At 45.2% G+C, this 19,156-nt stretch overlaps 1 protein-coding gene across 2 annotated transcripts in view; it reads left to right on the top strand.

The window, feature by feature from the left end:
• Window positions 1-19,156, top strand: part of LOC143925378 (putative methyltransferase DDB_G0268948) — a 174,683-nt gene that overhangs the window by 119,438 nt on the left and 36,089 nt on the right. The window contains exon 1 of one of the 2 annotated variants that reach the window (XM_077449946.1): window positions 17,481-17,766. The exons of the other annotated variant lie outside the window; for it this stretch is intronic. The gene's annotated coding sequence lies outside the window, so the exon portion shown is untranslated. Of the gene's footprint in view, window positions 1-17,480; window positions 17,767-19,156 lie in introns of those variants that run through there. 2 annotated transcript variants of the gene reach the window in all.

Genomic DNA, 19,156 nt, shown 5'->3' on the forward strand with positions numbered 1-19,156 from the left:
ACTCCCTTCTAGATAGGGGCCCCAAGAACACCCACAGCATGGGCCCCAGCCTCATATGAGCTGCTTGGCATGTGCAACTGTTGTTGGAGCCTTCTATCTGCCTTTTCTGGGGTTAGTAATCCATTTAATTATCTCTAATGTTATCAGAAGCTTGCAATACAGAAATTGATTGGAGGGGAGTTTTCCACAGTAATAATTGTGTGTGTAATGTATGTGGGTGTATGGGGGGTGTAATGTATCTGTGTGTATGGGGGATGTATGGGGGGTGTAGTGTATGGGGGTGTAATGTATCTGGGTGTATTGGGAGGTGTAATGTATCTGGGTGTATGGGGGCGTGTAATGTATCTGGGTGTATGGGGGGGGGGTGTAATGTATCTGGGTGCATGGGGGGGTGTAATGTATCTGGGTGTATGGGGGGTGTAATGTATCTGGGTGTATGGGGGTGTAATGTATCTGGGTGTATGGGGGGTGTAATGTATCTGGGCGTATGGGGGGGTGTAATGTATCTGGGTGTATGGGGGGGTGTAATGTATCTGAATGTATGGGGGGTGTAATGTATCTGGGTGTATCGGGGCTGTAATGTATCTGGGTGTATGGGGGCTGTAATGTGTATGGGGGTCTAATCAGAGCTTCTTTTCTCAGAGAATAGGTGCAGGAAACATGCCTGCAACACTCACATACCTGCCAAATGGCATCAGCTAGTAGATCTTCCCTTTGCATATAACCCCCCCCCCCACCTCCTTAAAAGCTTCACTATTTGTCATATATCTTGCCTTTGTTGTAATATTAAGCTGAAACACCTATCTGGCTGTAGTACCTCCCAGCATACTATAATATACTACAGACACTTACAAGGGAGATCATGCAGTAGGAGCATCAAGAACTGGTCACCAGGGAAAAAATGGAGACCACAAAGGGTGCAGCCTACCACGCACCCTCTCCTGCCCATGACTGCGTCACTGCTGGGTTGCTGTGTGTTTGGCTATGGGCTTGTTAGTGTGTGGGAGGGGCACAATATTTTTTTTTCACATGGGGGGGGGGGGGGGGTTCTCATTTTAAGCCTTTACAGCCCCAAATGGCCTTGTGTTAAAATCTTGCAGCTGCAATGTCGATTTGTACGTTTTCTCTAAAGCCGTATATCTTTGAAGCAGCATTTCGGATACATGCTATAGATGCACCACTGTACAGGCAGAGTAATTCCCCCCCCCCCCCCCAAGTTGCTAGCTTTAGAGCTATTTCACTTCATAGAAACGCAGTCCAGATGCTTTTCTGCATTTTTGATGCGTTCCAGTGCGTTTATGATACGTTTTTGATGCAGTCCAGCTTTTTTCCACCTTCTTTTTTTTCTTAACTTTTAAATAAGGACATGCTGGATGATGTGCTTAATTTTGCACATGGGGGTGGCTTATTTTGTGCTAGCTGCATTTGGGTTGGTCTGGGCATGCTCAGGGACTTTGTGTGAACAGCACTTGGATGTTTCTGGGTTAGTAATTTAACAACCTCATACTGGGTACTTACTTACACCCCCTTCCTGCCCAGACCAATTTTCAGCTTTCAGCACTCTCACACTTTGAATGACAATTACTCAGTCATGCAACACTGTACCCAGATGAAATTTGCGTCCTTTTTTTCACACAAATTGATTTTTTTTTTTTTTGGTGGTATTTAATCACTAGTGTTTTTTTTTTTTTCGTGCTATAAATAAAAAAAAGACTGTAAATTTTGTGAAAAAAATGCATTTTCTTTGTTTCTGTCATAAAATTTAGCAAATTAGTCATTTTTCTTCATAAATTGTGGTCAAAATTTATACTGCTACATATCTTTGGTAAAAATAACCCAAATCTGTGTATATTTGGTCTTTTGTGAAAGTTGTAGAGTCTACAAGCTATGGTGCCAATCATTGAAAATTGATCACATCTGATCAGGCCTTCAGTACATCAGGTGTATCTAATTTCCTGAGACACTAAGAGCCCTTTCACACTGTGCCGCCTAGGGCATCAGCGGTAAAGCGGCGTTATTTTTAGCGCCGCTGTACCATTGTTTTAGCAGCGCTATTCGGTTTTAACCCCCCGCTAGGGGCCAAAAAGGGGTTAAATCTGCCCGCAAACTGCCGCAACGGCACTTTTCCGGCGGTATAGCAGCACCGCCCCATTGAATTCAATGGGGAGGAGCGGTGCTGGTGACCTCACCGCTCCAAAGAAGCTGCTGGCAGGACTTTTTCTGACGCCCTGCCAGCGCACCGCTGGAGTGAATGGAGACACTTTTTTCAGGCGCTATTTTTTAGCGCTGTAGCGCCTGAAAAATGTCTCCAGTGTGAAAGGGGTCTTACAAGTCAGGAAAGTACAAATATCCCCCCAAATGACCCCTTTTTATAAAGTAGACATTCCAAGTTATTAAGTAAGTAGCATGGTGAGTTTTTTTTTTTTTAAGTTGTATTTTTTTCCCACAATTCTTTGAAAAATTAAGATAATTTTGTAAAAAAAAAAAAAAAATCTTATCGGGTTATTTCTCACACACAGCATATGCATACAACTATTTACACCCCAAAATAAATTCTGCTACTCTTCCCGAGTATGGCGATACCACATGTGTGAGACTTTTACACAGCGTGGCCACATACAGAGGCCCAACATTGAAGTAGCACCTTCAGGCGTTCTACAAGCAAAAATTACACATCTCATTTCACAGCCACCTATTACACTTTTGAAGGCCCTGGAGTACCAGGACAATGGAATTGGAAGCAAAAATAACCCCATTTTGGAGAGCAAACGCCCCAACGTATAATCTATGAGGCATAATGAATCTTTTGAACGGTTCATTTTTATTTTATTTTTTTTCCAAAAGTTTTAGGAAAATGTGGGGGAAAAAAAAAAGAGACCGTGTTTTTTTTTTTGTTTTTTTTTTATTTATTTGTTTTTACACAAAGTGGTCAATTTATAAGATATTTCCAACGCATAGCATGTAAAATTACACAAATTAACATACATGTATTTTTTGCTTTCCTTTTTTTCCAAGTCCTGTTTTGTTGACCAATAAAAATTGTAGCAAAGTTTTTTTTATTTATTTGTTTGGTTTTGTTTTGTTTTGTTTTTTATGTGTTTTTTTTTTTGTTACTTTTCATGCAACAGATTTCCCAGCTGCAGCTTAAAGAGGGAGTCCACCTACAAAAAAATTATTAAAAGCCAGCAGCTATAAATACTACAGCTGCTGACTTTTAATAAATGGACACTCACCTGTCCCAGGGTCCAGCGATGTCGCAGGCGAGGCCAATCGACCTCTTGGCTGCTGCCGCCGCCATTCTCAGTGAGGGAATCAGGAAGTGAAGTGCTGCGGCTTCACTTCCCGTTTCCCTACTGCCCATGCGCGAGTCACGCAGCGCAATGGGAATGGTCCGCGCTGTCTCTGGGACCCGTGTGTGTCCCAGCAGACAGCATGGCAGGACAGGAAACAGTATAGACTCCCGTGGGAGTCTATGCCCGGAAGTGGGTGCAGATACCTGTCTTAAGGCCCGTACACACGATCAGACTTTTTGACAACAAACATGCAAATTATCTGTTTTGGAGCAACATCCGACCGTGTGTACGCTCCATCGGACAAACTTTTTTGTTTTTCATCGGACTTTTGTTGGCTGTGCGAACGGACAAACTTTCTGGGAACAAAAGTCCGATGGAGCAAAGTCTGATCGTGTGTACAGAAAACCATAGGACTTTTGTACAAAGTACAAACAGGCATGCTCAGAACCAATGCAAAAGATCAGACAACAATACAGAAGTTGACCAAAGGTGGCGGTAAAGAGCAGAAAAACCACATGATTTGGTGAAAGTTGGCTGAAAAAGTCCTGCTGTGTGTATGCAATACAAGTTCAGGGCCGACGCCCTTTGTACAAAAATCCAAGGGAAAGTTTGTACAAAGTCCTATCGTGTGTATGAGGCTTTAGACAGCTATCGGCACCCCCCTCCCCCCTGAAAGGTGCCAACTGTGACACCGGAGGGGGGGCCCCCGAACAGCGGAAGTTCCACTTTAGGGTGGAACCCTGCTTTAACTAGGCTGATTGGCATGGCTAAACAAAAATAAGTGTGATTATTTTGTGATTTATTTTGTGGTGCCTTCATGGTAGCATCGGCATGGATTGTGTGTATGCTGCCATGGATAGGCACCAGGAAAGGAAAATTACAGAGCAGTAATGATTCAATTTTTCAGTTTTAGCGCATTGGTTCTCAGTCCTCAAGTACCCCGACAGGACATGTTTTGGGAATTTATCTTATCTAAAATAGCTGTCCAAAATGCAAAACCACTGACTGTGATTTAAAGCACCTGAGCAAGATGAAGGAAAACCTGCAATCATGGCCTGTTGGGGGTACTTGAGGACAGGGTTGAGAAGCACTGAGCTAAAATCGAGCTCCAGACAATCCTATTCTAATTGTGAGCATTTGAGGGAAACCAAGTGAGTGTTCGAACCCCTGCTTGTGTTTTTGTTTTTTTAGTTTTTTTAGTTTTTTTGTTGTTTTTTTAAGTTGGGCTTTGCATCCCTTTTCTTAAAATTGGCTTCACTTCCTGTCACATAGCCAAACAGGAAGTGAGTGTAAAACCCTACCAATGTTTTTTTTTTCCTCGGGGACACACAGGTTAATCTAACTAGTGTCCCCATTAGGAAAATTGCCCCCTAGCACTTTGTTGTGTACACCTCAAATTATTAGGTATTTTGGGGTTTAGTAAAGGCAAATACACTCTGCAATAAAAGTGTACTCGCTGTAAATCTGGGGGTAAGCACTGGTGATTTTATCATCCAATCATATAGAAGCAAAGATGCTGTTTGTTTTTTTGTTTCTTTTTGTTTTGTTTTTGTTTTTTTTGTTTCCCTTGCATGTCCACCTTGGATCTCCAGCAACTGCACTTCCAAGTGCACTTGTAGTGCAAAGTGGATTTGCCTTTAGTAAATAAATCCCAAAATCCAAGATACCTAATAATTTTGGGGTGTACAGAGAAAAATTCTAGAGTGCAATTTGACTAATGGGGACACTATTTAGATTGACCTGTGTGTCCCCAAGGAAAGACATTGGTAGGGTTTTACCCTCACTTCCTGTTTGGTTATGTGACAGGCAGTGAATAAATTTGAAGGAGAAACTGGCAAAATTTGTGACCCTATCAGGGGTGCAGACATCCCCAAAAACTGACAAGACTTCTAATTCCTCTGCACTCTATCCCCAAACAAAAATAAGAAAGGATTTAACTTAGTTTAACTTTGCAAAGACACATTCCTAAGTTCAACTGTGATGCATGTTATGGGCCCATTTAGATCTTGTTTAACCACTTGGGATCCGCGCTATTGCAAAATGACGGCAATAGCGCGGACCCACATTTTCGGGACTACGTCTATTGACGTAGTCCCGGTTACGAGCGGCCTGCGCGCCCCCTGAGGGGCGCGCGCGGCGCGCTCTGTGATCGGCGAGTCCGTGAGACTCGCCTGATCACCGATCCGTGTAAGGGGTCGATCCCGACCCCTTATCACGTGATCAGCTGTCAGCCAATGACAGCTGATCATGTGATAAAACGGAGCCGGTAATCGGCTAGTATTCCTCCTCGCGCTGACAGCGCGAGGAGAAAAAAAAAAAGCCGATCGCCGGCGGCCGTGTTCGGGACATCAGTCCCGATCACGGCCAGCAATTTAAACGGACACCTGCCCCCTGCCAGTGCCCACCTGCCACCCGCAGTGCCATCCTGAAATAAAGTGCCCCCCTGTCAGTGCCACCCAGCAGTGCCCATAGTGCCCACAGTGCCACCCAGCAGTGCCCACAGTGCCACCCACAGTGCCACCCACAGTGCCACCCAGCAGTGCCACCCACAGTGCCACCCAAAATCTGCCTCAGGTGCTGCACCCCAGTGCCGCCCATCAGTGCCCAGCAGTGCCGCCCATCAGTGCCCAGCAGTGCCGCCCATCAGTGCCCAGCAGTGCCACCTATCAGAGCCACCTATCAGTGCCACCTATCAGTGCCCATCAGTCCCATCTATCTGTGGTACCTATCAGTGCCCATCCGTGCCACTTATCCGTGCCACCCATCCGTGCCATCTTATCTGTGCCCATCTTTGCCCATCAGTGCCGCCTTATCTGTGCCCATCGGTGCCGCCTTATCTGTGCCTATTAGTGCTGCCTTAACTATGCCTATCAGTGCCCACCAGTGCAGCCTATCAGTGCCCACCAGTGCAGCCCATCAGTGCCCACCAGTGCAGCCCATCAGTGCCCACCAATGCAGCCCATCAGTGCCCACCAATGCAGCCCATCAGTGCCCACCAATGCAGCCTATCAGTGCCGCCTAATCAGCGCACTTCAATGAAGGAGAAAAATGACCCGTTTGCAAAATTTTATAACAAACTATTAAAACATGATTTTTTTTTTTTTTTTTTTTGCATCTTTTTTTGTTTGTTTAGCAAAAAATAAAACTCCGAGCTGTAACTAAATACCACCAAAAGAAAGCTCTATTTGTGGGAAAAAAATGATAAAAAATTCATTTGGGTACAGTGTTGTATGACCGCGTAATTGTCACTCAAAGTGCATCAGCGCTGAAAGCTGAAAATTGGTCTGGGACTGAGGGGGGTTTAAGTGCCCAGTAAGCAAGTGGTTAATAGAAAACACCAGTTGCCTTTTACTACAAACTCCTGGAAATCTGCATCTGCTTTACTATTAATTTCCCTAAAAATTGGGTTCCTGCAGCTAGACGCGTGACCGTTGTATGTACCCGTGGCGCATATCGGGTTCCCGGAGCGGTGGCCAGCACACAGGAATGACCTCACGCCCCCTACAGGAAGTTGCTTGTACTGCTGCTAATTTCTTCCCACCACCATGCCCAGCTGAGGAAGAGATGATCCTTATTTGCAAGTTAAGAATTTTTATTTTTTTTTAACATGGGGTGGTGTTTGTGTGGGTCCCTAACACACATTCAGACATATTAGGGCCAATTTAGACATGATCCACTTTTCCTGCCAGCATGTTTTTAGAGTGTGGGAGGAAACCCACACCGGCACAGGGAGAACATGCAAACTCCAGGCAGATGGTGACACGGGTGGGATTTGAACCAGTGACCCTTTTTGCTGCTAGGTGAAAGTACATATATATATATATATATATATATATATATATATATATTAATCTATAGATGTAGGTTTTTGTGTCCACCAGCAGAGAGAAGTTGGGTAGAGGTCAAACTCCCAATTCTGGAGGCATAATAAGGGTCAACCACAGGGGTCTTCAAACTACGGCCCTCCAGTTCTTCTGGAACTGCAATTCCCGTAATTTCTGTGAATGTCAGAGTTTTACAATGCCTCAAGGACGTGTAGTTTTGAAACAGCTGGAGAGACGTAGTTTGAAGATTCCTGATCACTCTAGAATGTCTTGGAAAAAGATGGTTTCTCATGTGACTTGTATAATGCCCAAGAAATATCGTTAGGAAAATGCAAGTGGGTCATGGCACATCTACAGTCTAAATTTGGCACTTAAGGTGGTCGTGCACTATGCAATCTGATTGGCCAATCTCTGTACAACTCAATATTTCGGCAAAATCGGTAATAGGAAGACGCACTTGAACAATGAATTCAAATTATAGGAAATCAAACAGGCTCTTACATTAAGGCTGGGTTCACACTACAGCGATGCGGGAACGCTGCAAATCCGCGGCGGGTTCCCGCATCGCATGCCTCCCGGCGACAGTTCACACTGCCCTATGCGAACTGCTGGGAGTGTCAGTGAAATGTTAATGACACCCCCAGATCAGTTCGCATATCGCAGTGCGATCTCCAAACTCAGACAGGAATCGGATCGCATGGTGTGAACACCCATGCGATCCGATTCTGCTGCGGTCCTGTGCGAGTTTGGGGCGGGTGCGATGCGAATTCAGCCATACTATCTGTATGGCTGAACTTGCATCGCACAGAGATCGGATGTGATTTGCACTGCAGTGCGGTGCGAATCACATCCGGGTCTCCTAGCTGCAGCAGTGTGAACCCAGCCTAAATCTAATTTTAGGATCTAACTGATTGCAGTGTATGGTCACCTTTTAAAGATCAAGATCAGAAAATGTTAATTTATTGGGTTTAGAAACACTTCTCTGTTCCTTGTAATGTGTTGATAGATTTGGGTAAAAAAAAAAAGAAAAAAAACACATTTCAAACATATATTAGAAGTAATAGGAATGAGATTGGCATCAAAAGGGTTAATTAATTGAGAACACCTACTAATTGCCCAACAAGACACATCCAACGAGAAGAAACTAACCAATTATATTATCAATAAGAAAACCACAGTTACCCTAGCACCAGGGGCAGTTTATATTATATATATATATTTGTATTTTTATTTATTTTTTTTATTTATATATATATCATATTTATTATCGTTTTGCGCTTCAAAGTGCGACAGTTCGCACATTCGGTTAATGACTGGTCCGGCGCACCAATTAAGGTGTGAACCGGCGCAGCGCATTCTTCTTAGTAAATCACCCCCTGTATATCCATATATAATTTAAGCTAGAGGTGTAATGATTGTATTAGTAATTATTCAAAATATTCACATTGCTAATAACTGACACGACTTTTAACCACTTCAGCCCCGGAAGATTTGGCTGCTGAATGACCAGGCCATTTTTTTTTTTTTTTTGCGATTCGGCACTTCATCGCTTTAACTTATAATTGCGCAGTCATGTGACGGAGCATCCAAACAAAATTGATGTTCTTTTTTTTTCCCCACAAATAGAGCTTTCTTTTTGTGGTGGTTTATCGCCTCTGCGGTTTTAATTTTTTGCGCTATACACAAAAAAAAGAGCGCTAATTTTGAAAAAACACAATATTTTGTACTTTTTGCTAAATATCCCCTTTGCTTTTTAAAAAAAATGTAATATTTTTTTTTTTCTCAGTTTAGGCCGATTATGTATTCTTCTACATATTTAAAAAATAAAATAAATCGCAATAAGCGTATATTGATTGGTTTTCGCAAAAGTTATAGCGTCTACAAAATAGGGGATAGATTTATAGCATATTTTTTTATTAGTAATGGCAGCGATATGTGTTTTTTTTATTTTATTGGTACTGCAACATTACGGCAGACACTTTTGACACATTTTTGGGACCATTGGCATTTATGCAGCCATCAGTGCTATAAAAATGCACCGATTACTGTAAAAATGTGACTGGCAGTGAAGGGGTTAACTGTGTTCCCTGCTACGTGTCTCTAACTGAAGGGGGGAGGGGACTGACTAGAGGAAGTGACGGATCGTGGTTCCTAGCTAATAGGAACACACGATCTGTCACTCCTCTCAGAACAGGGAAGTGTGTGTTTACACACACTCGTCCCTGTTCTGTCTCTTGCGATCGCTAGTGGCCGGCGGTCATCGTGACCGTTGGCCATGAGCATCGGCATCCCCGCTATATTTACGTATATCCACGACAGTTTGCGGGATCGCGCCGACCTGCCGCAGTAAAATGCCATCCTACTTGCCGACCAGCCGATAAACTTCTTTGACAGAAACGCATAACCGTATTCTATAAAAAACTCATAGTGTTGACCTTGCTGCTGTTAAATGGCCACTTCTTGCAATTATTATTATTATTATTATTATGTAGGATTTATATAGCGCTAACAGTTTACGCAGCACTTTACAACATTGGGACAGACAGTACAATTACAATACAATTCAATACAGGGGGGAATCGGAGAGCCTTGCTCATTAGAGCTTTACAATCTAGGAGATGGATACATTTTTTAAGCTCCCTGGCGGTATTCCCGAGTCTGGCTTGGGGTGGAATTTCATTCCCATAAGCGGTAACCCCGAGCCAGACTCAGGATCGTATTGCAGGATACAGGGAGAGTTACTTACCTTGTCCCCTGGATCCTGCGATGTCTCCCCGCTGTGTGTGCGAATCGTCCTCTGCTCGATTTACACAGTACTGCTGAGCTCCGTTCCCTGCGACGTTGCGACGCACGGGAGCGGAGATCAGTGCCAAATTCAAAAAAAGTAAAAATACACATACAGTACTGTAATATTACAGTACTGTATAAAAAAATTACACACCCCCTTTGTCCCTAGTGGTCTGTCCAGTGCCCTGCATGTAGTTTTATAAATACAGTTTTTTTCTGCCTGGAATTTGGAGATTGTCCATAGCAACCAAAAAGTGTCCCTTCATGTCAAAAGTGGTTTTAGACCAGCAAATAAATTAGAATCACTTGCAGAATTGAGCGATAGCGATTTCTGGGGAAATTCGTCATCAAACACTAAATCTAATGACAGCGACAATTCTGCAACTGAGCGAATTTCAGTGTTTTTGATTTGATTACATTATTGAATAATTTTTATTATTATTTGTTATAATTATTTATTATATTATAATTTATGATTTTGCGTTTCAAACTTTATCATGCCCGGGATGAGTTATTCCTAATAATTACAGGCCTACAATATAAAACGCCAAATTTCCATGCAAAATAATGGTACCGCTTTCAGCACCTAAAATCTGAAATAATCATACCACCAGGGAGGTTAAGTAACAGAAATTCAGTTCTGTACCAAAACTTACGAATGCATAATCAACTATAATTGAATATATATTATTTCACACAAATTCTAACTAGATAACTAACTATATTATGGATAATCTATGATTGACATTATAAAAGATCTCTTCAAGCATTCTTGCTCAAATTTAGGAGGAGGAGGAACCATGTGACATCACCCAGTGACCTTGTCCCTATATAAGTCGCCGCACAACGCGACCCTGCCATTGTAGCCAGAGAGAGCGTTGTGTCAACATCGCAAGGAAGAAGAGAAGAAGGCGACAGAAGACTGGGCCAACGCTAGTAAAAGAGCTATAAGAAGATAGCAGAGACCCGGCAGAAGAACCGAAGAGGGGAACAAGACCCCCGAAGAGCGGAACAGCACCCGACGTCGGAAGAAGAAAGCCGGGCTCCTCCACTAGTAAAAGAGCAGAAGATAGCAGAGGAGTCCGGCGAGAAGACCCCCCCCCCCCCCCAAGATGGAAAACCACCGGAGCTGTCTAATAAATTATTATAAAAACTTGTGTTGTGTTTTTTTTTATTTACACCTTTTTCACCAGGTGAATGGGTAGGGGTACATCGTACCCTATACTCATTCACATAGGGTGGGGGGGCCGGTATCTGGGGGCCCCCCGCCCACAGACCCCGACAACCAATGGCCAGGGTTGTCAGGAAGAGGCCCTTGTCCTCATCAACATGGGGACAAGGTGCTTTGGGGGACAAAGCACCCCCCATGTTGAGGGCACGCGGCCTGGTATGGCTCGGGGGTGGGGGCTCGCTTGTCCCCGCCCCCTTTCCTGTCCGTCCGGGCTGCATGCTCGAATAAGGGTCTGTAATGGACTTTGGGGGGACCCCCACGCCGTTTTTTCGGTGTAGGGCTTCCCCTTTAAGTCCATACCAGGTGATGGGCTAGCGAGGTGTCAATCTCACCGATGGAGGCGGCGACATTGACTTCCTTCGGTAGTTCCGTCTACCTGGAGCCGCGTTCAAAATGAACGGACTTTTCTCAGTGTGTGGGCAAGTCCGTTCATTTCAAAAGTCCGGTGGACTAGCACACAGACGGGCGTATTGTAGTCCGGCGGACAATTTTGAGTCAAAACTTCTTTCTAAGTCCGCCGGACTTTTGGGAACAAAAAGTCCACCGGAGCTCACACAAGGACGGATTGTCCGGCGGACTCTGGTCCACCGGATAGTCTGATCGTGTGTACGCAGCATAAGAGTGCTTTGGCTTTAGCATGATGAATTTCATTTGTGTTTAACTGGACAATATACATTGTTTTGTTGAACTTTTTTATGGTGCAGCATTCCTCTTACACATCGCAATGATAAATGTACATTAATGGGTTCAGACCACCGATCTGTGGTAAATGATAATGGTATTTGACAAAGACAATGCCGGGTCTCTCATAGTCTCATCTTCACCAAAGATTGTGGAGAGCTGACACCAGGTCACGTTGTGTATTAGCACCTTCAGCCTGGTTTTGGCAGGCATAATGAATGCACACCTGTGGGCTGCGTTTATATTTCCCTCAGGAAGAGAGCTCAGGATTCACACTTGGGAACAGTGCCACCCTGCAGGTAGGTGGCCTGGTGTAGGAGTCGGGAGGGCTTTCAGGTGGAGACAGCTACACGAAAGAGAGACAGGCGGTCTCTAGGAGTCTGAGTGTATATGTCTGCAGGAGGCAGATGTGGCCCGTGACCAAGCAGCACGCATCTGAGCAAGTAAGCTCTAGGAGGGAGTTTTACTAAGTAAGAGTGAGTGAGCCGGGAGGCTGAAGTTGTTCTGTTATACAATGGTGGTGGAACCCCCTGTTAGGGAAGATTTTCTGTGAAGTTTGTTTTGTTTAAATAAAATTGGGCTGCCGTGCCTTTAAAAATACAGTCTGGACTAACCGGTGTTCCTCAAAACACATACACCAATTGAGCATAATCGCCCTGGATCGTTACAGTTGGTGGAGAATGCGGGCATGGATGGTGCTGGTCCAGATCCTTGCATGCTGGAAACCGTGAGTGTCAAGAGACTGTATGTATTGCTGTTGCTGTGTGAAGCAAAGTGATGTGTGCTGTGTCTCAGCCTTAAGGAGACAGTACACCAAATTTTTTTTCAAAAGGAACAGCGTGTCCCTGACTGCAGAGACAGGGCCGTTCAAAGGGAAAAAGTTCTGTAGGGAGAGTACGGTTCCCCATGGTAACCAGAGACAAAGTGCCATCTGGATGGTGGGGCTGCTATGCGGAGGTATCTCACTGTTCCCACAAAGAGGGCTGGGGTGCCCAAGAAAAGTCATCTGGATGGTGGGGCCACTATGAAGAGGTAGCTCACTGTTCCCACAAAAATCTGTTGCTTCATCCTGTGATCACATGGGGAAAGGTGCCAGGAAAAGTTCTACAGGTAGAATGGAGTCTCGCATAACAACCGGTGAAAATGTTTTTGGTAAAGTGCCTACCATTGGCAACAGGAAACCTGTTTGGCCTGCAATGTTGCCCTGCAACCAGGTGGCCTGTGAGAGCACAACCAAGGAGGGCCGACACCCTCAATTTGAAGGTTCAGACACCTGTTGCCTGTATTGGTAAGACTATTCTTGTTTCTTATGTGAAAGAGACTGATCATGTATTTGATGCAGGTGAATTGGTGGCAAGTCTGGTGGGGAGATACATGTCTCAGAAGGACTTGTTGCGATGCAGTGTAAATGATGAGTTGCTGCAATGTAATATGAGGACTGATAAGGACTTGTCTTCAGGCAGTCTGCTGTATAGCAGGAAGACAAGTGGTGAAATTGTGCTGTTGCAACCAGAGATGTCAGGGGTGACCATTAAGAGATACATGCCATTGCCCCTAGCAACCATGGAAGTCAGGAATTATAGTGAGAATTGTATTTCTGACAATGCTGATGATGTTCATGATCATGCTGTTGAGAAGTGTAGTACTGACAAGAAAAGTGTTTCAGATGCTGTTGAGCCTCTTGGTCTGTCTATGCCTCCTTGGTTGGATGCAGTGCTATGGAGCATAAACTATTGGGATGACTGGGCCAAGAGAAGAATAGCAGAGTTGAAAGAAATGTCTGTGGCTAAAAGAGTAGTGGATGCTATGGCTGCTGTGCCAGGAGAGTTGTCTGCAGAACAGCCTATAGGTCAAGGTGCACGGGTTGTTGCAGAGACTAATCATCTCACGACTGATGGTCCCAGCGAGTGTAAACACACAGCAGAAATTTTGTCCACAATGAAAAAAAGAGAAAATGTGTATTTTGTGACAGACATGCGTAATGAAATGTTAGCATCATGGAGTGTACAGCCAGTGTATATTCTGCCGTCCTCTTCTATGTTTGGAGAACTGGTACCACAGGATTCAGCTGATTGGAGCTGGATATTGCAGTCTTTACTGTGCAGAAATCGCAAATGCTTCAATCATTTAATGCAATTTTTGCTGTTAATGTGGAAAGTTGTCTCACAGTGTGCTGGATTTCTTCTTAAAAAAAAGGTTGTGTATGAGAGGCACTCTGGAGCCACCCTGTTAGACAAGCCAGAGTTATCGGAAATGCCAGCGGTAAAAAGGTAAAAGAAATTGGTGTGGGGGAAAAGGTGTCCCTGATGGAGTGTTGAACAACAAGGGGCAGTGTGAAACTGTGGGAAGGTTCCATAGGGAGTGTACCACCGTCTACCACTAGGTAGGTGCTAGTAATAGGATTTTTACTAGGAGACTGTTGGCACAGGCAAATTTTGGCAGGCCTATGCTGTAAGCTAGGCCTGTCTGTTTTGATCTGGGGGCTGGGAGTGGTTAGTGTAGCAGTGGGTGTGACCACCTGTGCTCCAGTTCTGAGGCGCCTCCCCTGCTTCCAGGGAGAATGTTCTGGAATTGGAGTTGCAGGCAGCTCATATGGGAGCCCTGAACAATCCCCAACTGGTATTGGCAGGGGGCAGGCCTCCTATATAAGCTAAGGTAACATACCACTAGGGAGGAGTTGTTGGCTGAGTGAAGTGGAGGATGGAATAATAGACGGCAGCAGAAGGGCACCCCCATCTGGGGGGGAGGGTGTGCCAATCGCAGGAGGAGACCCAGGGAGAGCTGTGAAGGAACTTTGCCATTGTACGGTCATTGGCAATGTCTTTACCATTACACGGTCATTGGTAAAGAACTCCTGGAGCAAAGGGGCAGGTGAAGCTGTCGGAACGTATGGTTCTGTCAAGTTCTCCATCAAGGACTCGGGGCAGAGAAAGGTCGGTGAGTGTACCACAGTGGAGGGCTGGATATGCCAGGAAGTCTGTGAGGGAACTTTGCTTTTACACGGTCATTAGAGAAATCATCTCTCACTGCCCTGCATCCCTCCAGTTCCGCCCTCACTGTGCAGGAAGCTGTGTGCAGCAGAGAGATTACATCATCTCTCTGCTGCCTATCTTCACTCTAAACTCAACAAAAAAACACCTTAGCAGAAAAGTGACACAGTAGGTGACAATCCGCAATGTGTGGCAGGCTATGTGGCAAGTGGCAATCCGCAATGTGTGGCAGGCTACGTGGCAATCTGCAATGTGTGGCAGGTGACGTGGCAATCCGCAATGTGTGGCAGGCGATGTGGCAAGTGACAATCCGCAATGTGTGGCAGGCTATGTGGCAAGTGACAATCCGCAATGTGTGGCAGATGACGTGGCAAGTGACAATCCGCAATGTGTGGCAGGTGACGTGGCAAGTGACAATCCGCAATGTGTGGTAGGTGACGTGGCAAGTGACAATCCGCAATGTGTGGCAGGCAACGTGGCAAGTGACAATCCGCAATGTGTGCCAGGCTACGTGGCAAGTGACAATCAGCAATGTGTGGCAAGTGACAATCCGCAATGTGTGGCAGGCTACGTGTCAATCCGCAATGTGTGGCAGGTGACGTGGCAAGTGACAATCCGCAATGTGTGGTAGGTGACGTGGCAAGTGACAATCCGCAATGTGTGGCAGGCTACGTGTCAATCCGCAATGTGTGGCAGGTGACGTGGCAAGTGACAATCCGCAATGTGTGGCAGGCGACGTGGCAAGTGACAATCCGCAATGTGTGGCAGGCGACGTGGCAAGTGACAATCCGCAATGTCTGGCAGGCTACGTGTCAATCCGCAATGTGTGGCAGGTGACTTGGCAAGTGACAATCCGCAATGTGTGGTAGGTGACGTGGCAATCCGCAATGTGTGGCAGGCGACGTGGCAAGTGACAATCCACAATGTGTGGCAGGCTACGTGTCAATCTGCAATGTGTGGCAGGTGACGTGGCAAGTGACAATCCGCAATGTGTGGTAGGTGACGTGGCAATCCGCAATGTGTGGCAGGCGACGTGGCAAGTGACAATCCGCAATGTGTGGCAGACTACGTGGCAAGTGACAATCCGCAATGTGTGGCAGGTGACGTGGCAAGTGACAATCCGCAATGTGTGGCAGGTGACGTGGCAAGTAACAATCCGCAATGTGTGGCAGGTGACGTGGCAAGTGACAATCCGCAATGCGTGGCAGGCTACGTGGCAAGTAGCAATCCGTATTTGGTGACAAGTGACGTGGCAAGTGACAATCCGCATTTGGTGGCAGGCGACATGGCGAAAGACACCCTCAGGGCTCCCATTGATTCTGCATTATGGTGAGTTGAAGCATTTAATTTTATATTACAATGTATTAATAGAAATAATGTGCTTCAATCATCCTGACACCATAACAACCATGGTGCCGTAATGAATGAAGTGCCAATACCAGCCATTTCCCATATAAATTGCCCCCAAAAAAACATATTTTATAGAAGTGCCCCTCCCGAGACTAGACTCTGGATCCGCCCCTGGCAGGAGGAGAGGAGTTCTGGGAACATCACCCTTACAAGGTCAAGAGTGATGTCCTTGTCCCTTACACGGTAATGGATGAGGAATGCCTGGAAGCAATAGTCTGCAGGAGTTAAACAGAGGAGGAGCAACAGTCTGCATGGTGATGCAGGAGGAAGATCATAGAAATGAATAAATGTACATCATCTCTTCTGGTTCTAACTATGTGCTAGTGTGTGAGATCTTTAAAATATGATGGCACATTAACTATACTATGGGCATCCCATATACTCTTTTCCCCAACCAAGTTGTACCCCCCCCCCCCCCCCCCCCGGACCTGGGAACTCAGTAGACATGTGCGATTAGTTTCGTACGAATCTCAAATTCGTATGAATTTCCCAAAATTCGGACGTTCGGGAGGACCGAAATACGAATTGCTGTGCGTCCGAATTCTGTATGCAATACGAATTTTTGTTTACAAATTTCGGATCAGTTGTCGTTGCATCGACGACGACTCAGTCATTATGCTTATTATGAGGGGCTCGCACCATCCCTGTGCTATGCTGACTTCCTCCTGGGGCTGTACCTCTGCTGTGCTCATTATGAGGGGCTCCCACCATCCCTGTGCTGTGCTGACTTCCTCCTGGGGCTGCTTATTATGAGGGGCTCCCACCATCCCTGTGCTGACTTCCTCCTGGTGCTGTACCACTGCTGTGCTCAGTATGTCAGTACAGCACAGGAATGGTGGAAACCCCTCATACTGAGCACAGCAGAGGTACAGCCCCAGGAGGAAGTCAGAAACAGAATTTCAGACACGAAATACAAAGTACGAATTCATTTTAATACGAATCGTAACAGAACGAAACAAATTTATTGACGGCGCCCATGTCTAGAACTCAGCACAGGGATGGTGGGACCGCGCAATTGTCCTTCAAAGAGTGACAGCACTAAAAGCGGAAAATTGGTCTGGGCAGGAGGGGGTTTTAAGTGCCCAGTAAGCAAGTGGTTAATGTACATAAAGCTTACTTGAGGATAGTTCTGAAATTTCAGCATGTTTCATAACTTCCAAATTAATAATAGCATAGCCATAATATGGACATATTTTGTTTTCTCAGATAATTTTTAACGTTTCAAGTCCTGACACCCCTATGCCAGATCCTATGGGCAACCACTGGGACCCCGTCTGGAAATTCGCAGTCTGTAAACATAACGTGTACCTGAGACATGGGACAAGGTCAAGAATGTAGATGCCTCCCAGCAACCAACACCTAAACAAGATGACCAGATGATTGATCACTGGTCGCTGTCAACACCCCCTTTGATCTGATAGAAAAGAGGAGCTGCGAAGACAATGATCAGTTCTCCTTTTACCATCCAAGCAGGAACATCTTCCAAGTTTGAGAAACGATTACCCAGCTCATCGACCAAATTCTGATCAACCCTCAGACATTAATTGCAAGTAATCTTCCTCCCCAATTCTACCTTATTTCTTGGTGGCTGTATGTTGTCTTTATCTCTTTGAAACATCTTTTTTTTTTTTCTGTAAGTATTTATTTTATTTGCACCAACTTTGACCTTTTCATATGGGGGTGATTTATTAAGACGAATACGCTGCGCCAGTTCATACCTTTAATTTGTGTGCTGGAAAAGTCATTAACCGAACCGGCGCACTTTGAATCGCAAAACGATAATATAATCTGTAAACTGCACCTGGTTCTAGGGTAACTGCGGTTTTGTCATTGGTAATAGGCGGCACAGTGGTGTAGTGAGTAGCACTCTCGCCTAGCAGTAAAAAGGATCGCTGGTTCAAATCCCAACCAGGACACCACCTGCCTGGAGTTTGCATGTTCTCCCTGTGCTTGCGTGGGTTTCCTCCGCGTACTCCAAAGACATGTAGGTAGGTTAATTGGCTTCTGTCCAAAATTGGCCCTAGTATATGAATGGGGACCTTGGATTGTGGGCTCCTTGAGGGTAGGGACTGAAGTGAGCGTGCAATGTACAGGGCTAGGGACAATTGTAGACACTCACTCAGGATGGACTGGTGTCTTTATTCAACCTTACTAACTATGTAATAGCGCACGCCCAATACAATAGGTTAATTTCATCTCATTGGATGTGTCTATTTAGGCAATTAGTAGGTGTTCTCAGTTAACCCTTTTTATGCTAATCTCATTCCTATTACTTCTAATATATTTTTGAAATGTGTGGTGAGTGTTTGGTTTTTGTTTTTGGTTTTTTACCCAAATCTATCAATACATTACAAAGGGGGGGGCGTGGCCGGCCAGCGCGGAAGATGGACGCTTGAGAACTGAGCTCCGTCGTGAGGGGAAATAACGGAACGTTTAGGATCCGAACGAGACCGTAATTCCGTCCGAAAATACTACTAAATAGCGAACGGACATCCCGTGTAACAATGTCACGGAAAAGAACGGGTGAATACCGACCGAAAAAACTTACTACACTAATGTACGCTCCCGAAGAACAGGTCAGTGAAACCCAAAATGGCGCCGACGGCACCTCAGCGCCTCAGAAACATTACACAGCGCTCTCCTCAGAACGACAAGAGACTACAATTAAAGGGGAATTACCTAAATCCCCTACTCAAAAGGCTAATACTGACTCTATGTTAAATAGTCCAGCAAGAGCAAAAATGAGGATGGACACATTAATACCACAGTCAAACTCACAATTACTACAGCCCCAGGCTTCTAATTCTCCACAAATCACCCAGGCCTTACAATCTCCTATGGAATCATTCCCCACATCTGGACAACCGGTTATAGACACTACATTAAAGGAAATGCTAATTTCGCTACATTCCTCATTAGTCACAGATTTGTCAAGCCTTT

Source organism: Lithobates pipiens, unplaced genomic scaffold, assembly GCF_037356315.1.
Source record: "Lithobates pipiens isolate NorthernLeopardFrog02 unplaced genomic scaffold, aLitPip1_a1.2 Scaffold_22, whole genome shotgun sequence".
In the NCBI taxonomy this organism is placed as follows: Eukaryota; Metazoa; Chordata; class Amphibia; order Anura; family Ranidae; genus Lithobates; species Lithobates pipiens.